The sequence below is a fragment of the Phyllobates terribilis genome, unplaced genomic scaffold (genome assembly GCF_046119375.1).
Source record: "Phyllobates terribilis strain yellow unplaced genomic scaffold, ASM4611937v1 Scaffold_4__5_contigs__length_816908805, whole genome shotgun sequence".
NCBI lineage: Eukaryota > Metazoa > Chordata > Amphibia > Anura > Dendrobatidae > Phyllobates > Phyllobates terribilis.
In genome coordinates this window covers 681265728-681286630 of record NW_027362764.1, presented here as the reverse complement: position 1 = coordinate 681286630, position 20903 = coordinate 681265728, and the positions used below count along the sequence as shown (strand labels likewise).

The 20903-nt window shown below is 43.9% G+C and overlaps 6 pseudogenes; all 6 read right to left on the bottom strand.

Annotated features, from left to right (window-relative positions):
* Window positions 1-2148: 2148 nt before the first annotated feature.
* On the bottom strand, window positions 2149-2267 carry LOC141270290 (5S ribosomal RNA; annotated as a pseudogene).
* Window positions 2268-3188: 921 nt separating this feature from the next.
* Window positions 3189-3307, bottom strand: LOC141269912 (5S ribosomal RNA; annotated as a pseudogene).
* A 951-nt stretch (window positions 3308-4258) lies between these two features.
* Window positions 4259-4378, bottom strand: LOC141270346 (5S ribosomal RNA; annotated as a pseudogene).
* Window positions 4379-4998: 620 nt separating this feature from the next.
* Window positions 4999-5117, bottom strand: LOC141268773 (5S ribosomal RNA; annotated as a pseudogene).
* Window positions 5118-6048: 931 nt separating this feature from the next.
* LOC141268736 (5S ribosomal RNA) lies at window positions 6049-6179 on the bottom strand (annotated as a pseudogene).
* Window positions 6180-12652: 6473 nt separating this feature from the next.
* On the bottom strand, window positions 12653-12772 carry LOC141267914 (5S ribosomal RNA; annotated as a pseudogene).
* Window positions 12773-20903: the final 8131 nt, after the last annotated feature.

Sequence of the window (20903 nt, the reverse complement as noted above, 5' to 3'; positions counted from 1 at the left end):
AGAGATTCTCAAAAGTTACAAGAAGAAGCAAGTGATATCCGGACGTCTCAGAAGGTAACAGGTGTGAATGCTGAGTGTTATAATAGACTGTGTCCATTACATACAATACAATTCACACCACTGATCACCAGGACGGCAGAGGACGATGATCCTATATGTACTGTTTTGTGTTTAAGCTTCATCACGTTCCAGTGGTTTCTTATCACCTGCAACGCTTCAATGAAAGCTGGTGAACAGGTAATACCTGGCATATGTGTCCTGTATATAAAGGACTGAGTACTGGTTATGGTGCTATATAAAGCAGGAAAGTGTCAAGTTAACCCTTGCTTTACTGACCAAGACGTCACATCTGTTCCAAAAGTGACACGAGACCAGTGCGGACACACGGAAGATTCCAAAGACGATCCAACGTAAGTCCAGGTGACACTGCACAGATATTAAAGCTACATTTCATCCATGGACTTTGTTTTCTTATTAACTGACACACATGATCTTTCTAATAAAGAGTACAGTTTATGGACTGAACAATAATGAACACAATTATGGACTGTAAAATATCTACATGCTGTAATTTATTTCAAAGAAGTTTTCATCTAAAGACTGTGTTATAAAAGAACCAAGAAGAAGACGAGACGACGACCCAATGACATCAGATGATGACGATTGAACCCGCGATTGCTTCAATTTAGATATAGGGAAGTATAATTATACATATTAAATGAATATTAGTCACGGCTTACCATAACATGAATTCACATCATTATATAACAATAATCCGATATTAATACTATTATTACTATTATTATTATTATTATGGAAATTTAATGATATTGCCAAGGAAGAAGGAAAGAAAAAATGATTGATGAATGTATCTTCTTTTGAGAATTTACAGTTAAAGTCCTTTTATTCTCAAAAAAGGGGGAAATGTTAAATGGTTAATTATGGAAATTCATTTGGAATGTTAATCGATAATCATTTTTCTGAGTTCTATGCCTCAGCCATCGTGTCTAGTTGACATGCGCTATTTGTGTGTGTATTTTTGGTTCACTACCATATGTAGAACAGGTGTCCATACGACTGGCTATAAAAGCCCATGGTGCAGAAAGGGGGGGCTCTCTTGCTCTGCCCACCCCACAAGACACAGAATCTTCATGCTGAGAAGCAGATGACATGTAGGCCTGGACACATGCTGGACAAAAACATGATTTACCAGCCAGGATCCAAGGAAAGATGGGTGAATCTCAACAATTAAGCTAATTATAGACAAATGGACAATTACTTTATAACTAATTATTGTATGTACCTGCTGCAATCTGATTCTTTTTAATGGACAATCCAAGAATAAATAGATACATTTTTTTATAAGAATATCGTGATATTGATACATTGAGAAGTCCTCAGTAGAAAAAATAATACAGGAAGAGTATTATTTTACAGTCTCCCATCCAAGTACAAACCAGGCCCAACCCTGCTTAGCTTCCAAGATCAGACGAGATCGTGCGTGTTCAGGGTGGTATGACCAGTAGACCCTGCACGATCCATCGCACGGCCAGCCTTTCTCAGGATCGCTTGATGGCGAGCAATCTGGCCGTGACGGGGCGGGCTCCGAAGTGTCCATGCAAAGGCTGTGCCGTCCCCACAGGTGTGGTTTGTTTAGCAGTGATTCACTCGCCGCATCAGGTGTCTTCAAAAATGTCTCGGCGCAGGGTCTCCTGCAGGCTAAACCCTTCATCGCGGTAATGTGACAGAAAGAGCAAGCTGGACCCGTAACTTGGGTTCGGAGCGAGACGTCCAGGGGTGAATGAAGGAAGAGGATGAGATGGTTGCCAGTGACTTTGAGCTGCTCTTCAGGGGGGAGGGTCGTGTTGCCTGCAAAGGTCTTCTGCTTGGGTTACCGGTGGTTGCCTCCAGCCACACGGGAGACGCTGGTCCTGGTGAAAAGGAGCCTAGTATTAAAAGTAAAGAAGCAACAATTCTGGAGGCCCACGGTGATCAGAAGGATGCTGGTATTTTGCAGAGATGAAATAGCGCAAGAGAGTAAGCAAATGAAAAAAAGAAAAGAGAATGAATGTGTGCACTTGTGAAAGGGAATGGAAAAAAGGCATAGAAGAGAGTGCCCCCTGCTGGTGGAAGGAAGGAAAAAGCAAAAGCCTACAGCACCTTGTATTCCCAGGCGGTCTCCCATCCAAGTACTAACCAGGCGCAACCCTGCTTAGCTTCTGATATCAGATAAGATTGGGCGTGTTCAGTGTGGTGTCACCCTAGGCAGAGACAAGCCTCTAACTTGCTGCTTTTCTACTTTGACGTCTGGCTGCCGGCTGCCTTTTCCAGTGCTCAGCAAGACCAGGTCCTTTTGTGCTTTCCCTTCTCTTCAATTTTTTTGCTGGCTTCCTTAAAAGGTCTTGTAGACACAACGCCCGACTCAGAGCCGCTGAGCTCACTGATCGGCTGCAGCGCTGTCGACGGAACGTCGGCTTCACGGCCAATGCCACAGGCCGTGAACAGAGGCGAGACTCACCGGTAGACCCGGGTAGGGTGAGTAGAGCACGGTTAGTTGCTTTCTAATAGCCTGCAGCCGGGGATTAACTTTTAATGAAAGGGAACAATCCCTTTGACTGTCTGCAGCGCGCCACACCTAGGAAGCGCACTCTCACACACAAGCCAGCATACACACGTGCTCGCACGTGACAACACCCTCTATCTTCCCCTACAACCTCTCCGTCACCATGCGTCAGACTCTCCTGCCTGTTTTATGATTTCAGGGCCCTAGCAGGAATCACCCCCCCCTCCCCAATTCCTTTCGCACCTTCCTTGCACTGAGGTTAGCTCTTTGTCAGCCGTCTGGCTTGGTTACACAAGCTTCTTTGCAGAGAAACATGTTACTTCTGCTGGCCCTCGCTAGGCGGCCGGCATCCAAAACCTTCCCTGGGCACCTGCTGAAAGCCTGGCCCCTTCACGGCCCCGGGTGCTTTTAACGCCATCATTTCCACACGGCGAGCTGCGGAGTCAATATGCACTCCTAGCCGTGGCAAGGAGCTCGGTGTCAGGCCTGCGTGGTAGCGTACTTAGCTGCCAACTGGCTCAGAGGCCTTGGGGCTTCCATAATCTAAGTTACTTAAGGTCGGAGTCCGGCAAGGCGCCATTCCATGCTAGCCGAGCTGGGCAGTAGGGCAAAATGTCATCAAAATGGTCTAGAGCACCCGGTGTTCCCAGGAGGTCTCGCATCCAAGTACTAACCAGTCCTGACCCTGCTTAGCTTCCAAGTTCAGACGAGATCTGGCGTGTTCAGGGTGGTGTGGCCGTAGGCAGAGGCAAGCCTCTCACTTGCTGCTTTTCTACTTTGACGTCTGGCTGCCGGCTGCCCTTTCCAGTGCTCAGCAAGACCAGGTCCTTTTGTGCTTTCCCTTCTCTTCAATTTTTTTGCTGGCTTCCTTAAAAGGTCTTGTAGACACAACGCCCCACTCAGAGCCGCTGAGCTCACTGATCGGCTGCAGCGCTGTCGACGGAACGTCAGCTTCACGGCCAATGCCACAGGCCGGGAGCAGAGGCGAGACTCACCGGTAGACCCGAGTAGGGTGAGTAGAGCGTGGTTAGTTGCTTTCTAATAGCCTGCAGCCGGGGATTAACTTTTAATGAAAGGGAACAATCCCTTTGACTGTCTGCAGCGCGCCACACCTAGGAAGCGCACTCTCACACACAAGCCAGCATGCACACGTGCTCGCAAGTGACAACACCCCCTATCTTCCCCTACAACCTCTCCGTCACCATGCGTCAGACTCTCCTGCCTGTTTTATGATTTCAGGGCTCTAGCAGGAATCACCCCCCCCCTCCCCAATTCCTTCCTTGCCTTCCTTGCCTTCCTTGCCTTCCTTGCTCTGAGGTTAGCTCTTTGTCAGCCGTCTGGCTTGGTTACACAAGCTTCTTTGCAGAGAAACATGTTACTTCTGCTGGCCCTCGCTAGGCGGCTGGCATCCAAATCTTTCCCTGGGCACCTGCTGAAAGCCTGGCCCCTTCACGGCCCCGGGTGCTTTTGACCCCATCATTTCCACACGGCGAGCTTTGGAGTCAATAAGCACTCCTAGCCGTGGCAAGGAGCTCGGTGTCAGGCCTGCGTGAAGGCGGCGGGGTAGCGTACTTAGCTGCCAACTGGCTCAGAGGCCTTGGAGCTACCATCATCTAAGTTACTTAAGGTCGGTGTCCGGCAAGGCGCCATTACATGCTAGCCGAGCTGGGCAGTAGGGCAAAACGTCATCAAAATGGTCTACAGCAGCCAGTGTTCCCAGGAGGTCTCCCGTCCAAATATTGTCCGAGCCCAGCCCTGCTTTGCTTCCGAAATCAGACGAGATCAGGCATATCAAAGGTGGTATGGCCAGTAGACACTGCTTGATCCATTGCCCGGCCAGCCTTTCTCAGGATCGCTTGGTGGCGAGCAATCTGGCCGTGACGGGGCTTGCTCCGAAGGGTCCATGCAAAGGCTGTGCCGTCCCCACAGGTGTGGTTTGTTTAGCAGTGATTCACCCGCCGCATCAGGTGTCTTCAAAAATGTCTCGGCGCAGGGTCTCCTGCAGGCTAAACCCTTCATCGCGGTAATGTGACAGAAAGAGCAAGCTGGATCCATAACTTGGGGGCGGAGCGAGACGTCCAGGGGTGAATGAAGGAAGAGGGTGAGATGGTTGCCAGTGACTTTGAGCTGCTCTTCAGGGGGGAGGGTCGTGTTGCCTGCAAAGGTCTTCTGCTTGGGTTACCGGTGGTTGCCTCCAGCCACGCGGGAGACGCTGGTCCTGGTGAAAAGGAGCCTAGTATTAAAAGTAAAGAAGCAAAAATGCTGGAGGCCCACGGTGATCAGAAGGATGCTGGTATTTTGCAGAGATGAAATAGCGCAAGAGAGAAAGCAAATGAAAAAAAGAAAAGAGAATGAATATGTGCACTTGTGAAAAGGAATGGAAAAAAGGCATAAAAGAGAGTGCCCCCTGCTGGTGGAAAGAAGGAAAAAGCAAAAGCCTACTGCACCTGGTATTCCCAGGCAGTCTCCCAACCAAGTACTAACCAGACTGAACCCTGCTTAGCTTCCGAGATCAGACGAGATCGAGTGTGTTCAAGGTGGTGTGGCCATAGGCAGAGACAAGGTTCTCACTTGCTGCTTTTCTACTTTGAAGTCTGGCTGCCGGCTGCCCTTTCCAGTGATCAGCAAGACCAGGTCTTTTTGTGCTTTCCCTTCTCTTCAATTTTTTTGCTGGCTACCTTAAAAGGTCTTGTAGACAGAAGGCCCCACTCAGAGCCACTGAGCTCACTGATCGGCTGCAGCGCTGTCGACGGAACGTCAGCTTCACGGCCAATGCCACAGGCCGGGAGCAGAGGCGAGACTCACCGGTAGACCCGGGTAGGGTGAGTAGAGCGCGGTTAGTTGCTTTCTAATAGCCTGCAGCTGGGGATTAACTTTTAATGAACGGGAACAATCCCTTTGACTGTCTGCAGCGCGCCACACCTAGGAAGCGCACTCTCACACACAAGCCAGCATGCACACGTGCTCGCACGTGACAACACCCCCTATCTGCCCCTACAACCTCTAAGTCACCATGCGTCAGACCCCCCTGCCTGTTTTATGATTTCAGGGCCCTAGCAGGAATCACCCCCCCCCCCAATTCCTTCCTTGCCTTCCTTGCACTGAGGTTAGCTCTTTGTCAGCCGTCTGCCTTGGTTACACAAGCTTCTTTGCAGAGAAACATCTTACTTCTGCTGGCCCTCGCTAGGCGGCCGGCATCCAAAACCTTCCCTGGGCACCTGCTGTAAGCCTGGCCCCTTCACGGCCCCGGGTGCTTTTAACGCCATCATTTCCACACGGCGAGCTGCGGTGTCAATAGGCACTCCTAGCCGTGGCAAGGAGCTCGGTGTCAGGCCTGCGTGAAGGGCGGCGGGGTAGCGTACTTAGCTGCCAACTGGCTCAGAGGCCTTGGGGCTTCCATCATCTAAGTTACTTAAGGTCGGTGTCCAGCAAGGTGCCGTTCCATGCTAGCCGAGCTGGGCAGTAGGGCAAAACGTCATCAAAATGGTCTACAGCACCTGATGTTCCCAGAAGGTCTCCCATCCAAGTACTAACCAGGCCCAAATCTGCTTAACTTCCGAGATCAGACGAGATTGGGCATGTTCAGGGGCATGTTCAGGTTGGTGTGGCCATAGGCAGAGACAAGCCTCTCACTTGCTGCTTTTCTACTTTAAAGTCTGGCTGCCGGCTGCCCTTTCCAGTGCTCAGCAAGACCAGGTCCTTTTGTGCTTTCCCTTCTCTTCAATTTTTTTGCTGGCTTCCTTAAAAGGTCTTGTAGACAGAAGACCCCACTCAGAGCCGCTGAGCTCACTGATCGGCTGCAGCGCTGTCGACGGAACGTCGGCTTCATGACCAATGCCACAGGCCGGGAGCAGAGGCGAGACTCACCGGTAGACCCGGGTAGGGTGAGTAGAGCGCGGTTAGTTGCTTTCTAATAGCCTGCAGCCGGGGATTAAATTTTAATGAAAGGGAACAATCCCTTTGACTGTCTGCAGCGCGCCACACCTAGGAAGCGCACTCTCACACACAAGCCAGCATGCACACGTGCTCGCACGTGACAACACCCCCTATCTGCCCCTACAACCTCTCCGTCACCATGCGTCAGACTCTCCTGCCTGTTTTATGATTTCAGGGCCCTAGCAGGAATCACCCCCCCCTCCCCAATTCCTTCCGCACCTTCCTTGCCTTCCTTGCCCTGAGGTTAGCTCTTTGTCAGCCGTCTGGCTTGGCTACACAAGCTTCTTTGCAGAGAAACATGTTACTTCTGCTGGCCCTCGCTAGGCGGCCGGCATCCAAAACCTTCCCTGGGCACCTGCTGAAAGCTTGGCCCCTTCACGGCCCCGGGTGCTCTTAACGCCATTATTTCCACATGGCGAGCTGCGGAGTCAATAAGCACTAGTGTTGAGCCACCCCCGTAGTGTTCGGGTTCGGTTCGGTTCGTCGAACACCGGGATGTTCGAGGAACTGTTCGTCGAACTGTTCGTCGAACACCTTAGAACACCGTCGAACACCGTTAAAACCAATGGCAGGCAAACAAAAACACATAGAAACACATAGAAAACACCTGCAAAGGTGTCCAAAAGCTGACAAACTGCTCAGAAGACACTCTCTTTAAAAAAGCCGGCCGGCAAATTCAGCAGCGGCATACACCGGTACCCGACAATTTAGACAAGAAGGAATAGAGCATCACACATAGATTAGATACATAGAAACATGTCAGTCACACATATAAGAAGCACAGTGACAGTGTTGGTTACTGCACTTGTCATTTAGTGTAAAGGATTTATTAAAAAAAATATTAGTGTTTTCATGCACCGTCTCTTTAAAAAAGCCGGCCGGCAATTCAGCATCTGTACCCGACAATTTAGAACAGAAAGAATAGAGCTTCACACATAGATTAGATAGATAGAAACATGTCAGTCACATATATAATAAGTACAGTGATAGTGTTGCTTACTGTACTTGTCATTTAGTGTAAAGGATTTATTTAAAAAAATAATAGTGTTTTCATGCACTGTCTCTTTAAAAAAGCCGGCCGGCAATTCAGCAGCGGTACCCGACAATTTAGAACAGAAAGATAGAGCATCACACATAGATTAGATAGATAGAAACATGTCAGTCACATATATATGAAGTACAGTGATAGTGTTGGTTACTGTACTTGTCATTTAGTATTAAAATAAAGGATTTATTATTAAAAAAATTGGCGTGGGGTTCCCCTTAATTTTAGTCTCTAGCGGAGGTTAAGCAGACGGCTGGGGCAGATGTTTGAAGCCTGGGAAGGGGGTAATACCCACGGAGCTTCCCAGGCTACTAATATCAGCCCCCAGCTGAATACATAGCCTTTACTAGCTATTAAAATGGGGGACCCCCCCAAAAAAATGACGTGGGGTCCCCTCTAATTTAATAGCTAGCAAAGGCTAGGCAGACAGCTGGGGGCTGATATTAATAGCCCAGGAAGGGAGCCATGAATATTGGCCCCCTCCCAGGCTAGAAACACCAGCCGTCAGCCGCCCCAGAAATGGCGCATTCATAGGATGCGCCAATTCTGGCACTTAGCCTCGCTCTTCCACGCTGCCCTGGTGCGGTGGCAGGGGGTAATAGGGTTGGGGTTGATGTCAGCTTATAATGCCAGCTGACATCAAGCCCAGGTTAGTAATGGAGAGGCGTCTATAAGACACCCCCATTACTAACCCCATAGTAAAAGTTAAAAAAAACACAAACACCCAGAATAAAGTCCTTTAATTGAAATAAAGACACAATCCTTTATTGTTCTAAATTAAACCATACTTACCATCACGCCCATTCCAGCTGAAGCCAACGATCTCCTGCAATAAAAGAAAAATAATAAAGCAACCTCATCCTTACCTTTCCATGGTTCCCACGACAGCTTCAGCTCTGCTACATCGAGATGACAGGCTGGACCGCAGCAGAACGCTGCCATCCAGCCTCTCATCCCGCAGACACTGAGAAGCGCAGGCTTGCTTGCGCTGCTCAGCGTCTCTCTGTGACGACATCCAGATGAGCCGAGTTCATGTCCAATGAACTCGGCTCACCTCATGCACGTCACTGACAGCGTGGGAAAATTCTCACGCTGAAGCGCTGATTGCAGGAGAATTTTCCCACGCTGTCAGTGACGTGCAGGAGGTGAGCTGAGTTCATTGGACATGAGCTCACCTCATGCACATCACTGACAGCGTGGGAGAATTCTCCTGCACTCAGCACTTCAGCGTGAGAATTTTCCCACGCTGTCAGTGACGTGCATGAGGTGAGCCGAGTTCATTGGACATGACCTCGGCTCATCTGGATGCCGTCACAGCGAGACAGTGAGGAGCGCAAGCATGCCTGCGCTTCTCAGTGTCTGCGGGATGACAGACTGGATGGCAGCGTTCTGCTGCGGTCCAGCCTGTCATCTCGATGTAGCAGAGCTGAAGCTGTCGTGGGAACCATGGAAAGGTAAGGATGAGGTTGGTTTATTATTTTTCTTTTATTGCAGGAGATCGTTGGCTTCAGCTGGAATGGGTGTGATGGTAAGTATGGTTTAATTTAGAACAATAAAGAATTGTGTCTTTTTTTCAATTAAAGGACTTTATTCTGGGTGTTGTGTTTTTTTTAAATACTTTACTAGAAATTCATGGCGGTCATGTCTAATACTGGCGTGACCCCATGAATTTTGGGCTTGGGGCCAGCTGATAATACCAAGCTGGCCCTAACCCCTTTATTACCCAGTGAGCCACCGCACCAGGGCCCTGGATGAGTTGGGTACAGCGCCAGAAGATGGCGCTTCTATGAACGCGCCATTTTCCGGGGTGGCTGCGGACTGCAATTTGTAGCGGGGGGGGGCCCAGAAAGCTTGGGCCTCCCTGCGCTGCAGATTCCAGCCCCCAGCTGCCTAGTTGTACCTGGCTGGACACAAAAATAGGGCGAAGCCCCACGTACTTTTTTTTTAATTATTTCATGAAATTCATGAAATAATTAAGAAAAAAAGGCCTTCCCTATATTGTTGTGTCCGGCCAGGTACAAATAGGCAGCTGGTGGTTGGGGGCAGCCCGTTCCTGCCTGCTGTACCTGGCTGGACACAAATATAGTGCGAAGCCCCACTTCAATTTTTTTTAAATATTTCATGAAATTCATGAAATAATTAAGAAAAAAAGGGCTTCCCTATATTGTTGTGTCCGGCCAGGTACAAATAGGCAACTGGTGGATGGGGGCAGCCCGTTCCTGCCTGCTGTACCTGGCTGGACACAAATATAGTGCGAAGCCCCACTTCAATTTTTTTAAATTATTTCAGGAAATTCATGAAATAATTTAAAAAAAATTGACGTGGGGCTTCGCACTATATTTGTGTCCAGCCAGGTACAGCAGGCAGGAACGGGCTGCCCCCAACCACCAGCTGCCTATTTGTACCTGGCCGGACACAACAATATAGGGAAGCCCTTTTTTTCTTAATTATTTCATGAAATAATTTAAAGAAAATTGACGTGGGGCTTCGCCCTGTTTTTGTGTCCAGCCAGGTACAACTAGGCAGCTGGGGGCTGGAATCCGCAGCGCAGGGAGGCCCAAGCTTTCTGGGCCACCCCCGCTGCAAATTGCAGTCCGCAGCCACCCCGGAAAATGGCGCGTTCATAGAAGCGCCATCTTCTGGCGCTGTACCCAACTCATCCAGGGCCCTGATGCGGTGGCTCACTGGGTAATAAAGGGGTTAGGGCCAGCTTGGCATTATCAGCTGGCCCTAAGCCCGAAATTCATGGGGTCACGCCAATATTAGACATGACCACCATGAATTTCTAGTAAAGTATTTAAAAAAAACACAACACCCAGAAAAAAGTCCTTTAATTGAAATAAACACACAATTCTTTATTGTTCTAAATTAAACCATACTTACCATCACGCCCATTCCAGCTGAAGCCAACGATCTCCTGAAATAAAAGAAAAATAATAAAGCAACCTCATCCTTACCTTTCCATGGTTCCCATGACAGCTTCAGCTCTGCTACATCGAGATGACAGGCTGGACCGCAGCAGAACGCTGCCATCCAGCCTCTCATCCCGCAGACACTGAGAAGCGCAGGCTTGCTTGCGCTCCACAGTGTCTCTCTGTGAGGGCATCCAGATGAGCCGAGTTAATGTCCAATGAACTCGGCTCACCTCATGCACGTCACTGACAGCGTGGGAAAATTCTCCTGCACTCAGCGCTTCAGCGTGGGAGAATTCTCACGCTGAAGCGCTGAGTGCAGGAGAATTCTCCCACGCTGTCAGTGAAGTGCAGGAGGTGAGCTGAGTTCATTGGACATGAGCTCACCTTATGCACGTCACTGACAGCGTGGGAGAATTCTCCTGCACTCACCGCTTCAGCGTGAGAATTTTCCCACGCTGTCAGTGACGTGCATGAGGTGAGCCGAGTTCATTGGACATGAACTCGGCTCATCTGGATGTCGTCACAGAGAGACGCTGAGCAGCGCAAGCAAGCCTGCTCTTCTCAGTGTCTGCGGGATGAGAGGCTGGATGGCAGCGTTCTGCTGCGGTCCAGCCTGTCATCTCGATGTAGCAGAGCTGAAGCTGTCGTGGGAACCATGGAAAGGTAAGGATGAGGTTGCTTTATTATTTTTCTTTTATTGCAGGAGATCGTTGGCTTCAGCTGGAATGGGCGTGACAGTAAGTATGGTTTATTTTAGAACAATAAAGGATTGTGTCTTTATTTCAATTAAAGGACTTTATTCTGGGTGTTTGTGTTTTTTTTAACTTTGACTATGGGGTTAGTAATGGGGGTGTCTTATAGACGCCTCTCCATTACTAACCTGGGCTTGATGTCAGCTGGCATTATAAGCTGACATCAACCCCAACCCTATTACCCCCTGCCACCGCACCAGGGCAGCGTGGAAGAGCGAGGCTAAGTGCCAGAATTGGCGCATCCTATGAATGCGCCATTTCTGGGGCGGCTGACGGCTGGTGTTTCTAGCCTGGGAGGGGGCCAATATTCATGGCTCCCTTCCTGGGCTATTAATATCAGCCCCCAGCTGTCTGCCTAGCCTTTGCTAGCTATTAAATTAGGGGGGACCCCACGTCATTTTTTTTGGGGTGTCCCCCATTTTAATAGCTAGTAAAGGCTATGTATTCAGCTGGGGGCTGATATTAGTAGCCTGGGAAGCTCCGTGGGTATTACCCCCTTCCCAGGCTTCAAACATCTGCCCCAGCCGTCTGCTTAACCTCCGCTAGAGACTAAAATTAAGGGGAATCCCACGCCAATTTTTTTAATAATAAATCCTTTATTTTAATACTAAATGACAAGTACAGTAAGCAACACTGTCACTGTACTTCGTATATATGTGGCTGACATGTTTCTATCTATCTAATCTATGTGTGAAGCTCTATTCTGTCTGTTATAAATTGTCGGGTACCGCTGCTGAATTGCCGGCCGGCTTTTTTAAAGAGACAGTGCATGAAAACACTATTATTTTTTTTGATAAATCCTTTACGCTAAATGACAAGTACAGTAAGCAACACTGTCACTGTACTTCGTATATATGTGGCTGACATGTTTCTATCTATCTAATCTATGTGTGAAGCTCTATTCTTTCGGTTCTAAATTGTCGGGTACAGGTGTATGCCGCTGCTGAATTGCCGGCTTTTCATGTTTCACTGTTGGCACTGTTCCCATCGATTTGGGCAATCACTGTAATGCCACAACCACCATGGCTGTGGCATTACAGTGAGTGGCAGACAATCCCTGCATGATTGGTGCTCTAAATAGCGCCAGACATGCAGGACACGCTTTTGGTGCACGAACAGTTATCGAACATAACCTCGAACAGCCGAATTTTTTGCAAATCGTTCGGGTTCGTCAAACAACTCGAACACCGCCCAAAACAGCTCGAATTTGAGATTGGCGAACAGTTCTAGTCGAACACCGCTCATCTCTAATAAGCACTCCTAGCCGTGGTAAGGAGCTCGGTGTCAGGCCTGTGTGAAGGGCGGCGGGGTAGCGTACTTAGCTGCCAACTGGCTCAGAGGCCTTGGGGCTTCCATCATCTAAGTTACTTAAGGTCGGTGTCCGGCAAGGCGCCGTTCCATGCTAGCCGAGCTGGGCAGTAGGGCAAAACGTCATCAAAATGGTCTACAGCACCCGGTATTCCCAGGAGGTGTCCCATTAAAGTACTGTCCGAGCCCAGCCCTGATTTGCTTCCGAGATCAGACGAGATCGGGCGTATCCAAGGTGGTATGGCCAGTAGACGCTGCTCGATCCATCGCCCGGCCAGCCTTTCTCAGGATCGCTTGTTGGTAAGCAATCTGGCCGTGACGGGGCGGGCTCCGAAGGGTCCATGCAAAGGCTGTGCCGTCCCTACAGGTGTGGTTTGTTTAGCAGTGATTCACCCGCCGCATCAGGTGTCTTCAAAAATGGCTCGGCGCAGGGTCTCCTGCAGGCTAAACCCTTCATCGCGGTAATGTGACAGAAAAAGCAAGCTGGACCCGTAACTTGGGGGCGGAGCGAGACGTCCAGGGGTGAATGAAGGAAGAGGGTGAGATGGTTGCCAGTGACTTTGAGCTGCTCTTCAGGGGGGAGGGTCGTGTTGCCTGCAAAGGTCTTCTGATTGGGGTTACCGGTGGTTGCCTCCAGCCACCCGGGAGACGCTCGTCCTGGTGAAAAGGAGCCTAGTATTAAAAGTAAAGAAGCAACAATGCTGGAGGCCCACGGTGATTAGAAGGATGCTGGTATTTTGCAGAGATGAAATAGCGCAAGAGAGAAAGCAAATGAAAAAAAGAAAAGAGAATGAATGTGTGCACTTGTGAAAGGGAATGGAAAAAAGGCATAGAAGAGAGTGCCCCCTGCTGGTGGAAGGAAGGAAAAAGCAAAAGCCTACAGCACCTGGCATTCCCAGGCGGTCTCTGTTAAATGGTTAATTATGGAAATTCATTTGGAATGTTAATCGATAATCATTTTTCTGAGTTCTATGCCTCAGCCATCGTGTCTAGTTGACATGCGCTATTTGTGTGTGTATTTTTGGTTCACTACCATATGTAGAACAGGTGTCCATATGACTGGCTATAAAAACCCATGGTACAGAAAGGGGGGGCTCTCTTGCTTTGCCCACCCCACAAGACACAGAATCTTCATGCTGAGAAGCAGATGACATGTAGGCCTGGACACATGCTGGACAAAGACATGATTTACCAGCCAGGATCCAAGGAAAGATGGGTGAATCTCAACAGTTAAGCTAATTATGGACAAATGGACAATTACTTTATAACTAATTATTGTATGTACCTGCTGCAATCTGTTTCTTTTTAATGGACAATCCAAGAATAAATAGATACATTTTTTTATAAGAATATCGTGATATTGATACTTTGAGAAGTCCTCAGTAGAAAAAAATAATACAGGAAGAGTATTATTTTACAATGGCGAGCCAGCCAGTCCTGTTTTTTTGTTTTTTAAATTAAGTAAGTGAATTTCTTCCCTGAACAAGGGGGGAGTCCTGACGAGCTGAACAGCTGTTATTCACGTGTCAGTAAATTCACTAGTTTGTCACGAGAAGCAGAAAGGACCTACAGACTGAGGAAAGACAGGAAGCAGAGGTACTAACAAGGAACAGAATCACACAGGAAAAAAATCAGACGAACTGAAGACAGGACGTGCTGATAAAGAGAAGCCAAGGAATCTTAAGGTAAGCAAAATATGGATATAATTTCTTGTTTTGCTAAACAAAGTAATATTAATTTCAAAGTTAATGTAGGAGATGACATAGAAGTTTTGTGGCTCAGTTTATACAAAGAATGTGAATAGCAAAATTTACAGTTAACTTCTAAATGGGTAAATAGAGACAAACAGAAATTGAGAAATATTCTGCATTTGGTAGATTTTTTTCCTAGTCTTGTGTTAGAGATTTCTAAGCAGGAAAATAGTGTAGAAGTGTCAGACGGTGATACTGATTCTGACTGTAATGTGGAAAATGAACAAGAAGTAAGACACGTGTCTGTAACTGAAGGTGACCTTGGGTCTGACCAAGAGACGGACATACAGAAACCTGACATGGGAGGAGACATGACTGACATACGAGAAACCGATATACTAGGTGATGTGGGAGGAGACGTGAGTGACGTAGGAGGAACGGACGTACAAGAGCCACTAAAAATATCAGAGAATTCTGGAATTACCCAGGCTCAACTCCAAATTAAAATGAGGAAAAATTTGCTGAAATTATACAAAATCATGCCAAAATATGATGTCAAAATCCATGCCTGTAGAAATTCAGAGACATTTGAGAGCTTCTCTGATAAGTTTGATTTATCCAATGAGGAGAGGAATCAATTATTTAAAATATGGATTCCTGTGACATTGTCCAGACGTTTACATTTAATGCCCTGTGAAAATGACTCTCCTAATGGATGGGAAAATGATTCGGACAGATTAAGATATTTGATTTATTGTGTCACAAAGGATTTTCCCAACATAGAAGATCTGCAGAAACTAAGGATTGGTAGGAAGGAATGTACATATACATTCATGTCCATATTTGAACGGTTGTACAAAGCTCTCATCAAAAATGGAAAAGTACAACATATGATAACAACTTTTGTACAAAAATTCAAATTCCTAAATTCAGTTTCCCAAGTTATGGCATCACAAAAAAATTCATTATTTGAATGTGCGCAGATGCTGGATTTTGTTAGAAAACATGAGAATCGTGAAAAGAAAATAAATCAAGCTAAATTTATAAAACCAGGAAAGGTAAAATCTTACCAAAAGCCAATATCAAACTCTCCTAGACTGAGTCATCCCCATAGTGAACTCTATCAAATACGCAGAAGATTTCATATATGTTATAAGCCATATCAGCCAGTGCAAAGATCCATCTCTCCACAGAATGAGTTAATTCTCAGTCAGAACTGTGATTCTCTAAAAAGGAAAATGGCTGAAACTGATGGACAGAGACAGGTGAGACGACCAACTCACAGTGACGTCATCGAATGTGGACAGAAGAACAGGCAGTTCTCTGAGGTTTTGAAGGATAGAAAACTGTCTTTCCTAATAGGGCGTTCCTGGAGATATTTGAGAGAGACAGAAGATTTGGTTTAGGGAGTGGCTAAGGAAAAACTGTAATTATAATGTTGTATCAAAATGTAATACAATGTCTCAATATTTATTTATAATCTTATACAGTAAAGTTGTAGTTACATAGTTTCTAATAGTTCATATATATATATATATATATATATATATATATACACTTGTCTAAGTAGAGATTGCGTATAATTGTATTTATATATACGTTTATAAAATATATATATATATTAATTAATAAATTAGAACTTCATATATATAAATTTAAGTAGCAATATTTTGAATTACATTAGAACCAATCAATAAATGTATAAGATATTTAAATAATTCTGTTTCTGTATGAATTTGATATTTAATTTTATTTTCTTATATTTCCTTAGAGTTTTCATTCCAAAGCAGGATTTGATCAAAGAACTCTAAAATGGATTTATTTCTTTATTCACACAGGAAGTGAAAAAATTGCATGATTTTATGTGTATAACATTTTAAAATAATAACAATATATCTAGTTGAACTATAATATATATGCAATACTTATTAATTCTTTTGTGTTGCTAATATTTTCTGTGCATGAAGTGTTCGTGCAAATTAAAGAAGCTTTACAGCATGACGTGTGACAGCTGCGGCCTTTGAACTTTGAGCTAATAGTATAGGATCCCATTCATTCTATTTTCAACTGATGTAACTTAAGACCGGGCAGCCAGTGAAAAAAGAATCTAAGACAAGAGTTTTTTCAAGTGTCTGAAATTCCAGTGACTTACTCTCATATTATATAATATGTACTTGGGGAATATTCAAAGAAATATAAAGATATTCAATTGATATGGCAATGCGCATTAATAAATTGGGATACAACAATTTTGGGTTAAATATATATATATTTACAGTACAGACCAAAAGTTTGGACACACATTCTCATTTAAAGATTTTTCTGTATTTTCTTGACTATGAAAATTGTACATTCACACTGAGGGCATCAAAACTATGAATTAACACATGTGGAATTATATACTTAACAAAAAAGTGTGAAACAACTGAAAATATGTCTTATATTCTAGGTTCTTCAAAGTAGCCACCTTTTGCTTTGATTACTGCTTTGCACACTCTTGGCATTCTCTTGATGAGCTTCAAGAGGTAGTCACCAGAAATGGTCTTCCATCAATCTTGAAGGAGTTCCCAGAGATGCTAAGCACTTGTTGGCCCCTTTGCCTTCACTCTGCGGTCCAGCTCACCCCAAACCATCTCGATTGGGTTCAGGTCTGGTGACTGTGGAGGCCAGGTCATCTGGCCTAGCACCCCATCACTCTCCTTCTTGGTCAAATAGCCCTTACACAGCCTGGAGGTGTATTTGGGGTCATTGTCCTGTTGAAAAATAAATGATGGTCCAACTAAACGCAAACAGGATGGAATAGCATGCCGCTGCAAGATGCTGTGGTAGCCATGCTGGTTCAGTATGCCTTCAATTTTGATTAAATCCCCAACAGTGTCACCATCAAAGCACCCCAACACCATCACACCTCCTCCTCCATGCTTCACGATGGGAACCAGGCATGTAGAGTCCATCCGTTCACCTTTTCTGCGTCGCACAAAGACACGGTGGTTGAAACCAAAGATCTCAAATTTGGACTCATCAGACCAAAGCACAGATTTCCACTGGTCTAATGTCCATTCCTTGTGTTCTTTAGCCCAAACAAGTCTCTTCTGCTTGTTGCCTGTCCTTAGCAGTGGTTTCCTAGCAGCTATTTTACCATGAAGGCCTGCTGCACAAAGTCTCCTCTTAACAGTAGTTGAAGAGATGTGTCTGCTGCTAGAACTCTGTGTGGCATTGACCTGGTCTCTAATCTGAGCTGCTGTTAACCTGTGATTTCTGAGGCTGGTGACTAGGATAAACTTATCCTCAGAAGCAGAGGAGACTCTTGGTCTTCCTTTCCTGGGGCGGTCCTCATGTGAGCCAGTTTCTTTGTAGCGCTTGATGGTTTTTGCAACTGCACTTGGGGACACTTTCAAAGTTTGCCCAATTTTTCAGATTGACTGACCTTAATTTCTTAATGTAATGATGGCCACTCGTTTTTCTTTACTTAGCTGATTTTTTCTAGCCATAATACAAATTCTAACAGTCTATTCAGTAGGACTATCAGCTGTGTATCCACCAGACTTCTGCACAACACAATTGAAGGTCCCAACCCCATTTATAAGGCAAGAAATCCCACTTATTAAACCTGACAGGGCACACCTGTGAAGTGAAAACCATTTCCGGTGACTACCTCTTGAAGCTCATCAAGAGAATGCCAAGAGTGTGCAAAGCAGTCATCAATGCAAAAGGTGGCTACTTTGAAGAACCTAGAATAGAAGACATATTTTCAGTTGCTTCACACTTTTTTTGTTAAGTATATAATTCCACATGTGTTAATTCATAGTTTTGAAGCCTTCAGTGTGAATGTACACTTTTCATAGTCATGAAAATACAGAAAAATCTTTAAATGAGAAGGTGTGTCCAAACTTTTGGTCTGTACTGTATATCTAAAACTTCATATGTGGAATGTTTGAGTTGAACAGATCTGTGAATGTCAGAGTGAAGGTGACAGATGAGTAAATCAGCAGCTGCTAAGTGTGATTGATGTGACAGAGGCCTCGTATGTTTGTATGTTTGAAAAAAAAAAATGTTTCTTTATGTGAAGGTACAAAAATATATTTAATTCTGAGGAAATTATAATACATAATTAGGTATTATCTACATATATATATTTCTATATTTCTTTAATAATTATTATTTCTTGATTTAACTAATAGTGGATAAGGGCAACCACACATCAAAATGGTTTACAAAGCAAATTTAAATTTAGAATAATTTTCCACATGATAATATTCTTGAATAACTATAATATTATTTTTAATGGTTACCTAAATAGGTACACACCTCTCTTTTGTCAAATCTATGCTACTCATCGATATGAAATTTATGCACAATATTTCTAGAAGAATAATTATTTTTAATTTGGTTCTGATATATACATAAATGTTATAAAATAATATTTTTGGTATTAAGGGGGAAAATGTGTTTTTGATCCTGATTACATAATCACTTTTGATCAATACTTATTTTCCACACATTTTAATAAAGAAGAAATAATAATAAGGTACTATGGTATAATTAAGAAGGGTATTACATGCAAAGTTGCATAATTTAATATTTTTTGGTGGTACAAGGTTATGACAAATATGAAATCATCCAGATAATGGAGATATAAGGGTATTTTTTATGGAGAATATAATTACTCTGCATTTGTCATTAAAATTTAAAGGCCTTATTTTTATTTTTATTCTTATTTTTACTCTTAATTTTATTTTTCATTTTTAAAATTTTATTCTTACTTTATACTTCTTATTTTTCTATTTTTTCATTTTTTAATTCTCATTTGATTTTATTTCAGTTCAATATCTCAATTGAGAAAACACATTAATATTTAATAAAGTAATGTCTAATACAAGAGTATTGCTTCATTAAATATATATTGCTAAGGAAAAAAATGTTTACATTTTCTGAGTAAACACAACAATTCATTCATTCATTTATTCATTCATTCATTTATTCATACATTCATATATTTATTCATTTTGGTTCAGGAGTATACATTCTTTGATATTATTAGTTTAATAAAGATATAAAAACTTGTTTTTTCAAAATACACTGACACCTATGGGTTGGAAAAGGTAATTACACCTATGACATAAAAATGTTCTATCACATGGAGAACTTGATTGATAATGAATTATTATCTATTATTGTTTATTATTCCAAACATAATTTATTTTAATATTTTGATAATAATTAGATGGATATTACTGATTGCTATGGTACGCTGTGATATTATAGGTTAGGAAAAACTGCCAGATTTGGTATCAGATTAGGGAATGAAGACTTCAATCAAGACATCGCAATTATGAATTCTATCTTAATAAAGACTTTTAATTTTTATAAATCAAAGAGATTCTCAAAAGTTACAAGAAGAAGCAACTGATATCCGGACGTCTCAGAAGGTAACAGGTGTGAATGCTGAGTGTTATAATAGACTGTGTCCATTACATACAATACAATTCACACCACTGATCACCAGGACGGCAGAGGACGATGATCCTATATGTACTGTGTTGTGTTCAAGTTTCATCACCTTCCAGTGGTTTCTTATCACCTGCAACGCTTCAATGAAAGCTGGTGAACAGGTAATACCTGGCATATGTGTCCTGTATATAAAGGACTGAGTACTGGTTATGGTGCTATATAAAGCAGGGAAGTGTCAAGTTAACCCTTGCTTTACTGACCAAGACGTCACATCTGTTCCAAAAGTGACACGAGACCAGTGCGGACACACGGAAGATTCCAAAGACGATCCAACGTAAGTCCAGGTGACACTGCACAGATATTAAATCTACATTTCATCCATGGACTTTGTTTTCTTATCAACTGACACACATGATCTTTCTAATAAAGAGTACAGTTTATGGACTGAACAATAATGAACACAATTATGGACGGTACAATATCTACATGCTGTAATTTATTTCAAAGGAGTTTTCATCTAAAGACTGTGTTATAAAAGAACCAAGAAGAAGATGAGACGACGACCCGATGACATCAGATGATGACGATTGAACCCGTGATTGCTTCAATTTAGATATAGGGAAGTATAATTATACATATTAAATGAATATTAGTCACGGCATACCATAACATGAATTCACATCATTATATAACAATAATCCGATATTGATACTATTATTACTGTTATTATTATTATGCAAATTTAATGATATTGCCAAGGAAGAAGGAAAGAAAAAATGATTGATGAATGTATCTTCTTTTGAGATTTTTCAGTTACAGTCCTTTTATTCTCAAAAAAGGGGGAAATGTTAAATGGTTAATTATGGAAATTCATTTGGAATGTTAATCGATAATCATTTTTCTGAGTTATATGCCTCAGCCATCGTGTCTAGTTGACATGCGCTATTTGTGTGTGTATTTTTGGTTCACTACCATATGTAGAACAGGTGTCCATACGACTGGCTATAAAAGCCCATGGTTCAGAAAGGGGGGGCTCTCTTGCTCTGCCCACCCCACAAGACACAGAATCTTCATGCTGAGAAGCAGATGACATGTAGGCCTGAACACATGCTGGACAAAGACATGATTTACCAGCCAGGATCCAAGGAAAGATGGGTGAATCTCAACAATTAAGCTAATTATGGACAAATGGACAATTACTTTATAAGTAATTATTGTATGTACCTGCTGCAATCTGATTCT